General features: G+C 39.5%; 1 non-coding gene across 1 annotated transcript; it reads left to right on the top strand.

Moving 5' to 3' along the window:
• The first annotated feature begins 12,359 nt into the window (after positions 1-12,359).
• On the top strand, positions 12,360-12,465 carry LOC133042967 (U6 spliceosomal RNA). The gene has a single exon (XR_009689660.1). It is a non-coding gene; the product is annotated as a U6 spliceosomal RNA (small nuclear RNA).
• The last annotated feature ends 579 nt before the right edge of the window (positions 12,466-13,044 follow it).

The following is a 13,044-nucleotide window of genomic DNA, read 5'->3' as shown; positions in this document are numbered from 1 at the left end:
CTTTATTCTAGACTTTATTTTTTTAAAGCAAATTATTTTGACATGACATGTGATAGATGCCACACAGAGGGCATGCTGCTTGCTGAGTGATTTGCCCTACAGAATAGTTGCTCTGCAGCCTTGCTTCAGGCAAACCTCTCAACCAAGTTCCTGTCTTCCATCACAAACAGTAGAACAGCTGGAAATTAAAGATTTTGAGACACATAGTGTTTTCATTAAAGAAGTTTTATATGTACAACAGCAAAGGTATTGTTTTTTGTAAATTAATTTTTATTGTAAAGTTGCTTTACAATGTCGTTTTAGTTTCTACTGTATAGCAAAGTCAATCAGTCACTTGTATGCATATATATCCACTCTTTTTTAGAGTTCCTTCTCAGTTAGGTCACCACAGAGTACTGCAGCAAAGGTATTTATTTTGGGGGGGTTTATTTGTTTTTTGGAGCAGAAAAGGTTTATTGCGGGGCCAAGTAAGGAGAATGGGTGGCTAGCACTTAAAAACCCTGAACTCCAGCAAAGGGATTCTTAAGAAAACTTTGAGGGGGAAGATATCATATTCTTTAAGGGGAAAAAAATGCCACATTTTTATCAATCCTACATAAGAACTATGTTTGTTTTATTGCTATTTTACCCATATTTTTATGTTATTGTCATCACATATGAAAGTATATTTTATTTAAAATATTAAAGCTCTTCAGGATTTCCCTGATGGTTCAGTGGTTAAGGCTTCATGCTTCCAATGCAGAGGAAGTGGGTTTGACTTCTGATCAGAGATCAAAGATCCCACATGCTGCTTGGCCAAAATAAGTAAATAAAATATTGAAGATCTTAGACTTTCTCCATTTTCATTGAAAAAGTCCTTAGTACGGGCAGGTTTAGGTAAACTGACTCTTGTGATACATATTTGTGACTTTTTTTGCCCACACTACACGCATGCCAGGAAACTGACAGTTTTCTGTACATGACTCAGCAAGCTGGAGAAGACGGAACACCTGGCTGTCCCCGGCTAGGTTTGACATCCTATACAGAGACTGGTTTGATGTGATGTTGGAGTTTCATATGCATGTCATTAAATTTGTGATCATGTGGCTGCCCTTGTGGCATCTTCCTTCTCCAGCCAACTTTTGGAATAAATAGTTTGCCGCAGTAAGTTGAAGGGAAAAAGAAACAGGGGCCTGGGGTGGGGGGAAAGAGTACCTGTTTGGCCAAATTTGGGGAAATAACTATTCATCTTAGAACACTAGGAGAGTTTGTAAGAATTTTTTCCAAGCATTCAAGGAACGGATTGTTGAGCTACTTTTTTGACTTTTAGTACTAGAATGTATAGCTGACATGATGGTATTTTGCTAACCAATGAAAGTATTCATACTAAAAGAAAATTAATCTGCAAGAAAATTAACTGCTTTTAAACAGAGATGTAAGGTTAATGGATGAAAAGAAGGTATGGAACTTTATATATTCAATTTGAGTAAAGTATTCATGTGTGAAAACTTCACTACTTACACTCAGATATGATTCTATATTTGATAGTATCTTAATCTTCTTTTTTAAAGTAAAAATTATCTGTCTCAGGTTAATTTTTATTCTATTTCTAGCTTCCCAAGTTTCTCTGTTTTAATGAAATGCTCTTGATTTTTCCACTGAAAACTGAAGGTATTTATTATTACTTTCAAGGACATCTATAAAAATATTAACACTGGATCTGCCATCTAATGACATGTCATTAAGTTAATTTTCAGCTGTGTGGGGAAATAAGAGTATCCCATATAATTGTGAACTTACCATTTGACATGATATCAGATTATCAATAGTCAGATAATTAGATTATGAGACACATTGAATGTAATTCTGGCTTTCTTTAATCGTTTAACGACTAATTCAGAATTTTGCAATGTCTTATCCTTGTGACCGTTTTCAGTCATCATTCATTCCAACTGTATTTAGGCATCTTATGACATGCTAGGCACAGGACTAGGCACAAGAAATGAAAAGACAAATAGATGCACAGTCATGGACTCTGCCCTTCAGAAACTCATATCAAATAATAACAACTGGATAGATAAAAGAGCTGCACACTGAAGCTTTCCAGATTTTAGCATGCCAGATATTGAAGAGGTCACACTGCATATCATTAACTTGAAGCAAGACCATATTATCTGCTGGTTTTATTTATTTTTAAAAAATTATTTGTGTATTATTTTTGGCTGTGCTGAGTCTTCATTGCTGTGCGTGGGCTTTCTCTAGTTGCTGTGAGTGGGCCTCTCATCACCATGGCTTCTCTTGTTGCAGAGCAGGGGCTGTAGGGATCGAGGGCTTCAGTAGTTGTGGCAGTGCAGGGCTCAGTGGCCCCATGGCATGTGGGATCTTCCCAGACCAGGGATCCAACCGGTGTCCCTTGCATTGCAAGGCAAATTCTTAACCACTGGACCACCAGAGAAGCCCTATTTTAGTTCTTTTAGTGGTCTTTTAGTTCTTAATTTATTTACTAGTGCCCATAATAGTCGATTTGAATTGATCTATCCAGTACGATTTCACATAACTATATGAATGCTTATAAAAATCAAATTTAAAAAAATCAAATTTAATAAAGTATAATACCTCCTCCTTCTCTATTAATCTTACAGTTCTGTTTAAAAGCCATTAATTTTTTTCTGAGATTAGTTTTCATTTAGTCTGAATGCTTTTGTTGGTCATCAAAATTGTGTCACATGATTTATACCTTAGGCTTGCTCTGACATACGTTTGGTACTTTTAACAGCACCTTAGTTCAGCTTATCAGTTGCAGTGGGACAAAATTATTTGTCTATTTCCCGAACCTATTATTTCCTGGTAGGAAGTATTAGGTCATCTCTTTTCTCAGCTCAGAAAGCCCAAATTATCCAACTACAGAAAGAGAAGAGCTTTTGCTGTGTACTTGGTATCTAATGTTTATCTCTACCTAGATTTACTCCATGAAAAATACACCTGAAAGAGCTGAGAGAAGTGGAGACAGTGGCCCAGAAAATTTTGGAAATTCAGCTCCATTTTTATTCCCTCTTCTGATTGTGCCTGGTGCTTGGAAGAGCACATGTGTTGTAGACCCAGATTTAAGCTTGGAGAAATGCTCTAGGCTGGAGCGGCACACAAATCCCCTGAAGGCATCACCAGACCAGAGCTTGGCTCTGGCAGAGGGACTGCCCTCAGGGGCTGTGCAACCTTGGGGGAGGGTATGGGGTTTAACTCTTCAGAGTTCCTACCCATCCCCCTTTCCCCTCCACCCCCCACCACCCCTCCTCAGGCAACCTCATTGTTGTTTCCTGGCTGACTTCAAGACACCACTCAGTTGGGAATTCCCTGGTGGTCCAATGATTAGGACTTGGCGCTTTCACTTCAGGGGCCCAGGTTCAATCCCCAGTTGGGGAGCTAAGATCCCACATACCTTGCAGTGCAGCAAAAACAAACAAACAAAAAAACAGACACCACAGGTTGCTGAAAACCAGACCCTGAGGGCCTATGAAAGGAAAACAGTGTCAGGATTGACCTTGAAGTTGAGGCTGGACAAGGAAGAAAGGGAGGATTGGATTTGGGTGAAGGACAATAACAGGTATTAGGAGAAATTGATTGATTATACTTTGGGCTTCCCAGGGGCCTCAGTGGTAAAAAATCTGCCTGCCAATGCAGGGGATGCAGGTTCCTTCCCTGGGTCTGCAAGATCCCCTCTCCAGTATTCTTGCCGTGGAAAATCCCATGGACAGAGGAACCTAGCGGGCTGCAGTCCATGGGGTAGCAAAATAATTGGACATGACTGATTGACTAAAAAACAACAACAATAATCCTTACTGCAAGGATGGATTTCTACATTTTTTTAATGGATGAAAAAAATGTCAAAAGAATAATAATTTCTACATTTTTTAATGGATGAAAAAAATGTCAAAAGAATAATAATAAGAACTGAATATTATATGAAATTCAGATTTCAGTGCCCCTAAATAAAGTTTTATTGGAACATAGCCACATCCATTATTACATACAGTCAGTGGTGACTGCTCTTCCACTGAAAAGGCAGAGTTGAGTTGTTGGAACTGACATTTATGACCTCATATGTATGAGATCTTATGTTCTACAAAGTCTAGAATAGTCACTATCTGCCCTTTTACAGAAAAAGTTTACTGACCCCTGCTCTATGCATTAAAACAATCCTTAATTTATTTATCCTATGAGGGAAAAAAAACTACCTGCTGCATGACAAAGACCCTTATCAAAAAATGAGTTTTTAAATTTTTTTATTTATTTATTTGGCTGTACTGGGTCTTAGTTTCAGTGTGTGGGTTCTTTAGCTGTGGCATGTGAACTCTCAGCTGAAGCATGTGGGATCTAGCTGCCTGACCAGGGATCAAACCCAGCTCCACTGCACTGGGAATATGGAGTCTTAGCCACTGGAACACAGGGGAAGTCCCCCCAAATGAGATTCTAATTGTAGGAGGAACTAACGCACTGCCAAGAAAAGAGACTGGCAAATAGATAAGCTGTTCAGTTTAGTTCAGTCGCTCAGTCATGTCAGACACTTTGCGACTCCATGAACTGCAGCACGCCAGGCCTCCCTGTCCATCACCAACTCCCAGAGTTTACTCGAACTCACATCCATTGAGTCAGTGATGCCATTCAACCATCTCATCCTCTATCATCCTCTTCTCCTCCCGCCTTCAATCTTTCCCAGCATCAGGGTCTTTTCCAATGAGTCAGTTCTTCACATCAGGTGGCCAAAGTATTGAAGTTTCAGCTTCAGCATCAGTCCTTCCAATGAATATTCAGGACTGATTTCCTTTAGGATGGACTGGTTGGATCTCTTTGCAGTCGAAGAGACTCTCAAGAGTCTTCTCCAACACCACAGTTCAAAAGCATCAATTCTTTGGCACTCAGCTTTCTTTATAGTCCAACTCTCACATCCATACATGACTACTGGAAAAACCATAGCCTTGACTAGATGGACCTTTGTTAGCAAAGTAATGTCTCCGCTTTTTAATATGCTGTCTAGGTTGGTCATAGCTTTTCTTCCAAGGAACTAGCGTCTTTTAATTTCATGGCTGAAGTCACCATCCACAGTGATTTTGGAGCCCCCAAAAATAAAGTCTCTCACTGTTTCCATTGTTTCCCCCATCTATTTGCCATGAAGTGATGGGACCAGATGCCATGATCTTAGTTTTCTGAATGTTGAGCTTTAAGCCAACTTCTTCTCCCTCCTCTTTCACTTTGATCAAGAGGCTCTTTAGCTCTTCTTCACTTTCTGCCATAAGGGTGTCATCTGAATATCTGACGTTATTGATATTTCTCCCAGCAATCTTGATTGCAGCTTGTGCTTCAGCCAGCCCAGCGTTTCTCAGGATGTACTCTGCATATAAGTTAAACAAGCAGGATGACAAAATATAGCCTTGACATACTCCTTTCCTGATTTGGAACCAGTCTGTTCTTCCATGTCCAGTTCTAACTGTTGCTTCTTGACCTGCATACAGATTTCTCAAGAGGCATGTCAGGTGGTCTACTATTCCCATCTCTTTCAGAATTTTCCACAGTTTGTTGTGGTCCACACAGTCAAAGGCTTTGGCATAGTCAATAAAGCAGAAATAGATGTTTTTCTGGAACTCTCTTGCTTTTTCTGTGATCCAACGGATGTTGGCAATTTGATCTCTGGTTCCTCTGCCTTTTCTAAATCCAGCTTGAATAGCTGGAAGTTCACGGTTCACGTACTGTTGAAGCCTCCCTTGGAGAACTGTGAGCATTAATTTACTAACATGTGATATGAGTGCAGTTGTGCAGTAATTTGGACATCCTTTGGCATTGCCTTTCTTTGGAATTGGAATGAAAACTGACCATTTTGAGTCCTGTGGCCACTGCTAAGTTTTCCAGATTTGCTGGCATATTGAGTGCAGCACTTTCACAGCACCATCTTTTAGGATTTGAAATAGCTCACCTGGAACTCCATTACCTCCACTACTTTGTTCATAGCGATGCTTCCTAAGGCCCACTTGACTTCGCATTCCAGGATGTCTGGCTCTAGGTGAGTGATCACAACATCATGATTATCTGGGTCATGAAGATCTTTTTTGTATAGTTCTTCTGTGTATCTTGCCACCTCTTTTTACTATCTTCTGCTTCTGTTAGGTCCATACCATTTCTGTCCTTTATTGCTGACAGATGCAAAAAAGCAGTTTACCTAGGAGGGTGTTAAACTCAATGAAATAAGGTAGGTGGAAAAGACAAGTACTCTATGTTAACAGTTACAGGTGAAATCTTAAAAATAAAACAGACAAATGTATATAACGAAACAGAAAGAGACTCACAGACTAGAGGAACAGCTAGTGGCTACCAGGAGAGGAGAAGAAAGGAGGTTGAGGCAAGATAGGGAGAGGGGATTAACAGGTAAAAATTTCTATGAATAAAAAAAATTAACAATAAGGACAGATTGTACAGCACAAGGAATATAGCCATTATTTTTTAATAACTTTAAATTGAATATAGTCTATAAAAATATTAAATCACTATGGACATGAGTTTGAGCAAGCTCCAGGAGTTAGTGATGGACAGGGAGGCCTGGCATGCTGCAGTTCATGGGGTCGCAAAGAGTCGGACACAACTAAGCTACTGAACTGAACTGATGTTAGTGTTTAGTGTTCGTCACTCAGTCATGTCCAACTCTCTGCACCACCATGGACTGTAACCCACCAGGCTCCTCTGTCATGGGATTTTCCAGGTAAGAATACTGGAATGGGTAGCCATTCCCTTCTCCAGGGGATCTTCCCAACTCAGGGACTGAACCCAGGTCTTCTGCATTGCAGACAGATTCTTTACTATCTGAGACACCAGGGAAGGCCAACTTTAAATGGAATATAATCTATAAAAATATTAAATCACTGTGTTGTACACCTGAAACAAATATAATATTGACAATCAATACACTTCAATTAAAAAAGAAAAAAAGAGCCAACAGAGGGAAGTGCAAGGTAGCTATGCTCGCTCTGTTACTGCTGTGGGTCCAAAGCGTGGTGAACAGGATGGCCTGGAACAGATCTGGGGGAGATCAGATCCCATTTAATCGCAGGTACTGCACATCATTAGTCACCCAGCCCAGTCGTTTGAGTCTCAGCTTATTATTACATGAAGTGGGATATTCATTACCTCACTGGGTGGACGACCTGTAATAACCTTTACAAAAGCAGTCCAGATTCAGTAAGCGTTAGTTTCTTCCCCACTTTTAGCAGTGAGATCTCAAGAAAGAATGAATTACAACTTACGTCACCAAGAGACCACTTCACACATGGCAGCAATAAGAGAAAAAAAAATTTTTTTCATTTTCCAAGCTCTGCACTTCAGAGGATTCAATTAGAAACTATAAAGAAATCTCAGGCTCTTCACAGATCCAAGCAGACTGGAATTAAGGCAGCTTGGTGGCAGAAACATACTGTACTGTAACATGAATATCCCAAATTAAGAGACAGTAATGCAGCATAATACGGTCATATGATGAAATATTGGAAAGCTATGAAAAGAAAAGGAACAGCATTTTAATGACATATATAAAATGTGAAAGATATAATACTTTGTGAAAAAAACCAGAGTATAAAATACAATACAAGCTCAGCTGTATTTAGAAGAAAAAAAAACACAAAGACTAAAGAATATAAAGTACATGAACTTGGGGAAAAAAAAAAAAAACTGTTTAACTGAGATGCAATTCACATACTGGGATGTGGACTTTTGAGGCAAAATAGGAGACTTCAAAAAAAAAATTGGACTTACAGAGAGTGCTTCAGGCTCCCCCTTATTGACCTTGGGGCTGCATTTATTTACTCTTTTTAGAGAAACCTTGCAAGAAACACTGATTTAGTTGAGGCTTTCAATTTTCAGGTCAGGAAATTAAGCCCCAGATAAGTGAATACACCTGCCCAAGGAAGCACAGCAGATTAGCAGCAAAGTAGGAACTAGAACTTCAGGCTTCAAGTTCAATACACCTCAACATGCCAGTTGTCTAACATCATCACTCTTCTTTTCTTGTTCAATCCATAGTCACACATAGTTGGGAGTTCCCTGGTTGTCTAATGGTTAGGACTCAGTGCTCTCATTGAGGGCGTGGGTTCAACCCCTGGTTGGTGAAATAAGATCCTGCAAACCACGTGGTGTAACCTAAGTAAACAGATAAATAAGTAATAAAAATAAAACATATTCACATATAGTTTCTATGTTGTTGTAATTATAGTATAGACACAAATTGGGGACTACTAATTCTTTAAAACAGTTTTTCTTCTCTCAAGTTCTGCTGTCAACATTTATTCTTTAGACTCTACTTTTCATCTGTATAAGCAGTCTGCCTGCAGTATTTGTGAGCCTGGGGAGTATTTTTATAAAAAGCCCAAGGAACTCAAAGGGCCCTTTTATTAGCAATTGTTGGAACCTCTGACTTCACTTTTAAATTTAAATTTTAAATTCCTTCCTCTTCAAAGTTTGTCTCTTTAAAAAGGACTTATAATCTCTTCCTCTTAATTTTTCAAGACGATAGATACTTTAAAAAATACCTCTGTCTCCAGCCACCTCCAGCCTCTTGGAGGACAAGTTGGGCTCATTGCAAACTCCTTGCCCCTCAAGCCCTACCTCCAACAAAGAACTTCTCTCCTCAAGTCATTAGGATCCTAATTTTTTGCTTTCCTTGTACCTTAGAACCTGCCATCAGTTATTTCTATCTTAGCCTAGCAGTTCTCAACCTTCCCTGCACTTTAGAATCACCTGCGCTGTACTGTGTTCACTCAGTCATGTCCCACGCTTTGCGACATTATGGTTTGTAGGCCCCCAGGATCCTCTGTCCCTGGGGATTCTCCAGGCAAGAATACTGGAGTGGGTTGCCCTCCTCCAGGGGATCTTCCCAACCCAGGGACCGAACCCAGGTCTCCCGCATTGCAGGAGGATTCTTTACTGTCTGAGCCACCAGGGAAGCCCTTAGAATCATGTAGGAGCTCCTAATTTATTTTTATTGGGATGAGCACATGGTTCTCTTCCTCAACCAGGATTGACAACTTCTGCCTTGGATGAATAGGTTAAAACGGGTGTGATTTCTAAGGATATTTTTGTTTTAAAATAAGTCCAGTTGGCTGACAGGGGAAGTATTTTTTTGGAAGAGACCCCTGAAATTATACAACTAATGGTTTTCATTCATTCATTTATTCATTTATTCTTCATTCATTAAAAACCTACACTGTAAAAAAATAAAAAATAAAAAAAACAAAAAACAAAAAAAAACTACACTGTGCCAGACACTAGAGGTTGACATATGCTTCTTGTTTTCATGGGGCTTATTATCTACTAGTAGGAAAAAAAATGCTCTAGTAAATATGAGGGAGTGCCATCTGTGGTATGATAGAGACGTGTATGCATGTATTATATCGAAACCAAGTTAAAAAATTATAATAATTCTTGTTTAATTGGAAGTTATACATGAAACACTATATAAGTTATGTGTATAGACTAACACCACAGTTTTATCAATAGAAAATGGAAGGTTGTTTAAAGTTGAGGTCAAATTTGAGGGGGCCTTGAAATGACAAAGACTAGTTCAAGTGGCTTAGTGGCAAAGAATCCACCTGCCAAAGCAGGAGATGCGAGTTTGATCCCTGGCTTGGGAAGATCCCCTGGAGGAGGAAATGGCAACCCACTTCTCTATTCTTGCCTGGGAAATCCCATGGACAGAGGAGCCTGGTGGGCTGAGGTCCATAGGGTCATAAAGAGTCAGACACAACTGAGTATGCATGCATAGAAACATTGGTGTAAAAGAGAAAAACTCATATTGAGAGATTTTTCTTAAAATCATTCAGAATGAAAGGAAATGATAGTTAACGAAGTTACATTAAAAGTAAATAAGCAATAAAAATATATGATAAAGGGCCAATGGGACAGACCAAGAGTAGAACAGAAACAATTTGTAGGAAAGGAAAAAAAGCAAAAAACCTCAAGAATGTCTCATGAAGAAACCATAATCATTCCAAAATAGAGTTCAAGTATATATAATAATATCACAAGTTAATGATATATTAAAGGGAAGAAAAATAAAAGCAGAGTAATGTGTATAATAGAATGAGACTGGAAAATATATGCCATTAACAAAAAATCTGTTTATTATTTATTTAAAATATGCTATAAAATATATCATTTAAAAAATATATCATTTTGTTTCATTTGAAAAACAATTTTAGGAGGGAGCAGACTGGAAATAAAACTTCTTAAAGAATTGCAAAAATGTCCCTATTTAAAATTTAGCATGAAAAACCTAGTAAAGATCAAGAAAAGCCAACAGTGAAATCAAGCCAAACACACTGGGAGAATTTACTCAGTAAAGAATCTGATTATCTTGTTCTTTATAAAATCCTATAAAATTCCACCATACTATAAGAAATCTTGAAATTATTCCTATGGGGATCCAAAATTTCTCAGCTTGGCACTGACAACAGTATGATAGAAAGCATACTGAATATAGCTCTCAGTTTAGTACTACAGATGTATCTCATTGCTGATAGTATGTTTATCTGTGTTAATCGCTCAGTCATATCTGACTCTTTGTGACTCCATGGATTGTAGCCTGCCAGGCTCCTCAGTCCATGGAATTCTCCAGGCAAGAATACTGGAGTGGGTTGCCATTTCCTCCTCCAGAGGATCCTCCCAACCCAGGGATCGAACCTGGGTCCAGCCAACAGCAATTTATGAATAAGACTTCTTCATTTTTGATTATTATAACTACTGTATTGTTAATAGAGTACTAGATTTTTGGTCACAAAAAAAAGTTGAGTTAGATTGTTGAAACTGCTGTTTCATTGATATATATATATATATATATATATATTTTTTTTTTAAGCAAAATATTGCAAAGAAGGAATCCCTGGCAGTCCAGTGGTTAGGATTTGGTGCTTTCGCTGCTGGGGGTTCAGGTTCGATTCCTGGTTGGGGAACTAAGATGCCACAAGTCATGCAACATAGCCAAAAATAAACAAACAACAACAAGAATACCCAACACTGGCCCTCCCATGATGAAAGTGATCCAGTGTAAGCAACCTGCCAACCAGATGGCTGACTGCTCCCCCTGGGAATGGTGCCATACTGGGGACTCAGTGTTAGTCTCAATGGCTGGCTGACTGAACACTCTCTGGTAGCCATAGCCAGGTTGGCCTTGGTTAATGGAAGTCCATGTTGTCACCATGACTACATTGTTCATGAGCCCATTGGGCAATGACAAGAATCTCTGGGGAAAGAAGTGACCTGGTAGCCACAGAATGGGCTATCCTATCCACCATCATGGTTTTACACAGCATTGCTTCTGAACGAGGAACTCACTTGATGACAAATGAAGTGTGTCAGTGGTCCCCCCTCATAGATTTCTATTCTTCAACCATCCTGAAGCAGTTAGCTTGATAGAATAGTGGAAAGTCCTTTTGAAGACAAAGTTAAATACAAGAACAGCTCAGGGTCACTACTTTAGAGGACCGAAGCCAGGTTTTCCAGGAGGTTATGTATACTCTACCTTGGTGACCAGTATATGGTGCTATATTTCCCTCATAGCCAGAATTCATGGGGATGGGTCTAAGAATCAAGGAATGGAAATGGTAGGGGAACCTCTCACTACTACCTCTAGTGATCCACTGACAAAAATTTTGCTTCCTGTCCCTGTTACCGTAAGTTCTGCTGGTCTAGAGGTCTTAGTTTCAAAAGGAGGAATGCATCCACCAGGGACACAGCAGTGATTCCAAGAACTGGAAGTGAAGACTGTTACTTGGCCACTTTGGGCTTCTCAAGCCTCTGAGTTAACAGGCAAAAAAGAAGGTTACTTACTATATGGCTGGAGCAATTGATCCTGATTGCCAAGGGGAAATTGAACAAGCAACGGAGGTAAGGAAGGGTGTGGCTAGAATTCAGGAGATCTGTTAGGGCTCTTAGTAACACAGCCTGGGTTAACGTCGATGGAAAACTGCTGCTGCTGCTGCTAAGTTGCTTCAGTTGTGTCCGTCCGACTCTGTGGGACCCCATAGATGGCAGCCCACCAGACTCCCCCGTCCCTGGGATTCTCCAGGCAAGAACACTGGAGTGGGTTGCCATTTCCTTCTCCAATGCATGAAAGTGAAAAGTGAAAGTGAAGTCGCTCAGTTGTGTCGGACTCGTAGCAACCCCATGGTCTGCAGCCTACCAGGCTCCTCCGTCCATGGGATTTTCCAGGCAAGAGTACTGGAGTGGGGTGCCATTACCTTCTCCACAATGGAAAACTACAACAGTCTAATTCAGGCAGCTCTATTAATGGCCCAGCTGCTTCGTGAATGAAGGTCTGGGTCACTCTACTGGGTAAAAAACCACAAACAGTGCTGCTTCAGCAGTACAAATATTAAAATTGGAATGATACAGAGCAGACTAACATGTGCCCTGCACAAGGATGACACGCAAATTCATGAAGTGTCCCATAGTTTTAGAACAAACTAGTGGTTACCAGTGGGGAGACGAAAGTGGGGAGGGGCAAGATGGGGGAAAGTGATGAAGATGTACAAACTATTATGTATAAAATAAATAAGCTACAAGAATATACTGTAGAGCACGGGGAATATAGCCAATGTTTCATAATGACAAGGGATGGAATATAACCTTGAAAAATTGTGTATCACTATTACACAAACGGATCATATACCTGAAACATAATATTGTATATCAACTCTATCTCAGTTTAAAAAAAAAGAGAGAAAAGAACCACAACCAGCCAAGTTGCTTGGTGAGGATGAAAGGAATAAGTAATGGGTAGTGAAAGAATACAGTTATCAATACCAGCTATGACCATGTGACCAGTTACAGAAATGAGGATGTAACTGTCGTATTTCTTGCTTTTCTTTTGCTGTGAATGTGCTTGTGTGTATAAGTATGTGTCTGTATGTATGTGTGTATCTACCTGTCTGTCTACTTTTGTTTTCTTCCCCCATCCCCTTATCATGTAACATAAAATGTATTAACTTTATTCTAATATTTATTTATTTATTCATTCATTTTTTTTTTTGGCAG

The sequence above is a fragment of the Dama dama genome, chromosome 21 (assembly GCF_033118175.1).
Source record: "Dama dama isolate Ldn47 chromosome 21, ASM3311817v1, whole genome shotgun sequence".
In the NCBI taxonomy this organism is placed as follows: Eukaryota; Metazoa; Chordata; class Mammalia; order Artiodactyla; family Cervidae; genus Dama; species Dama dama.
Note: the sequence above shows the minus strand (reverse complement) of the source record. Positions and strands in the feature narration are given on the sequence as shown.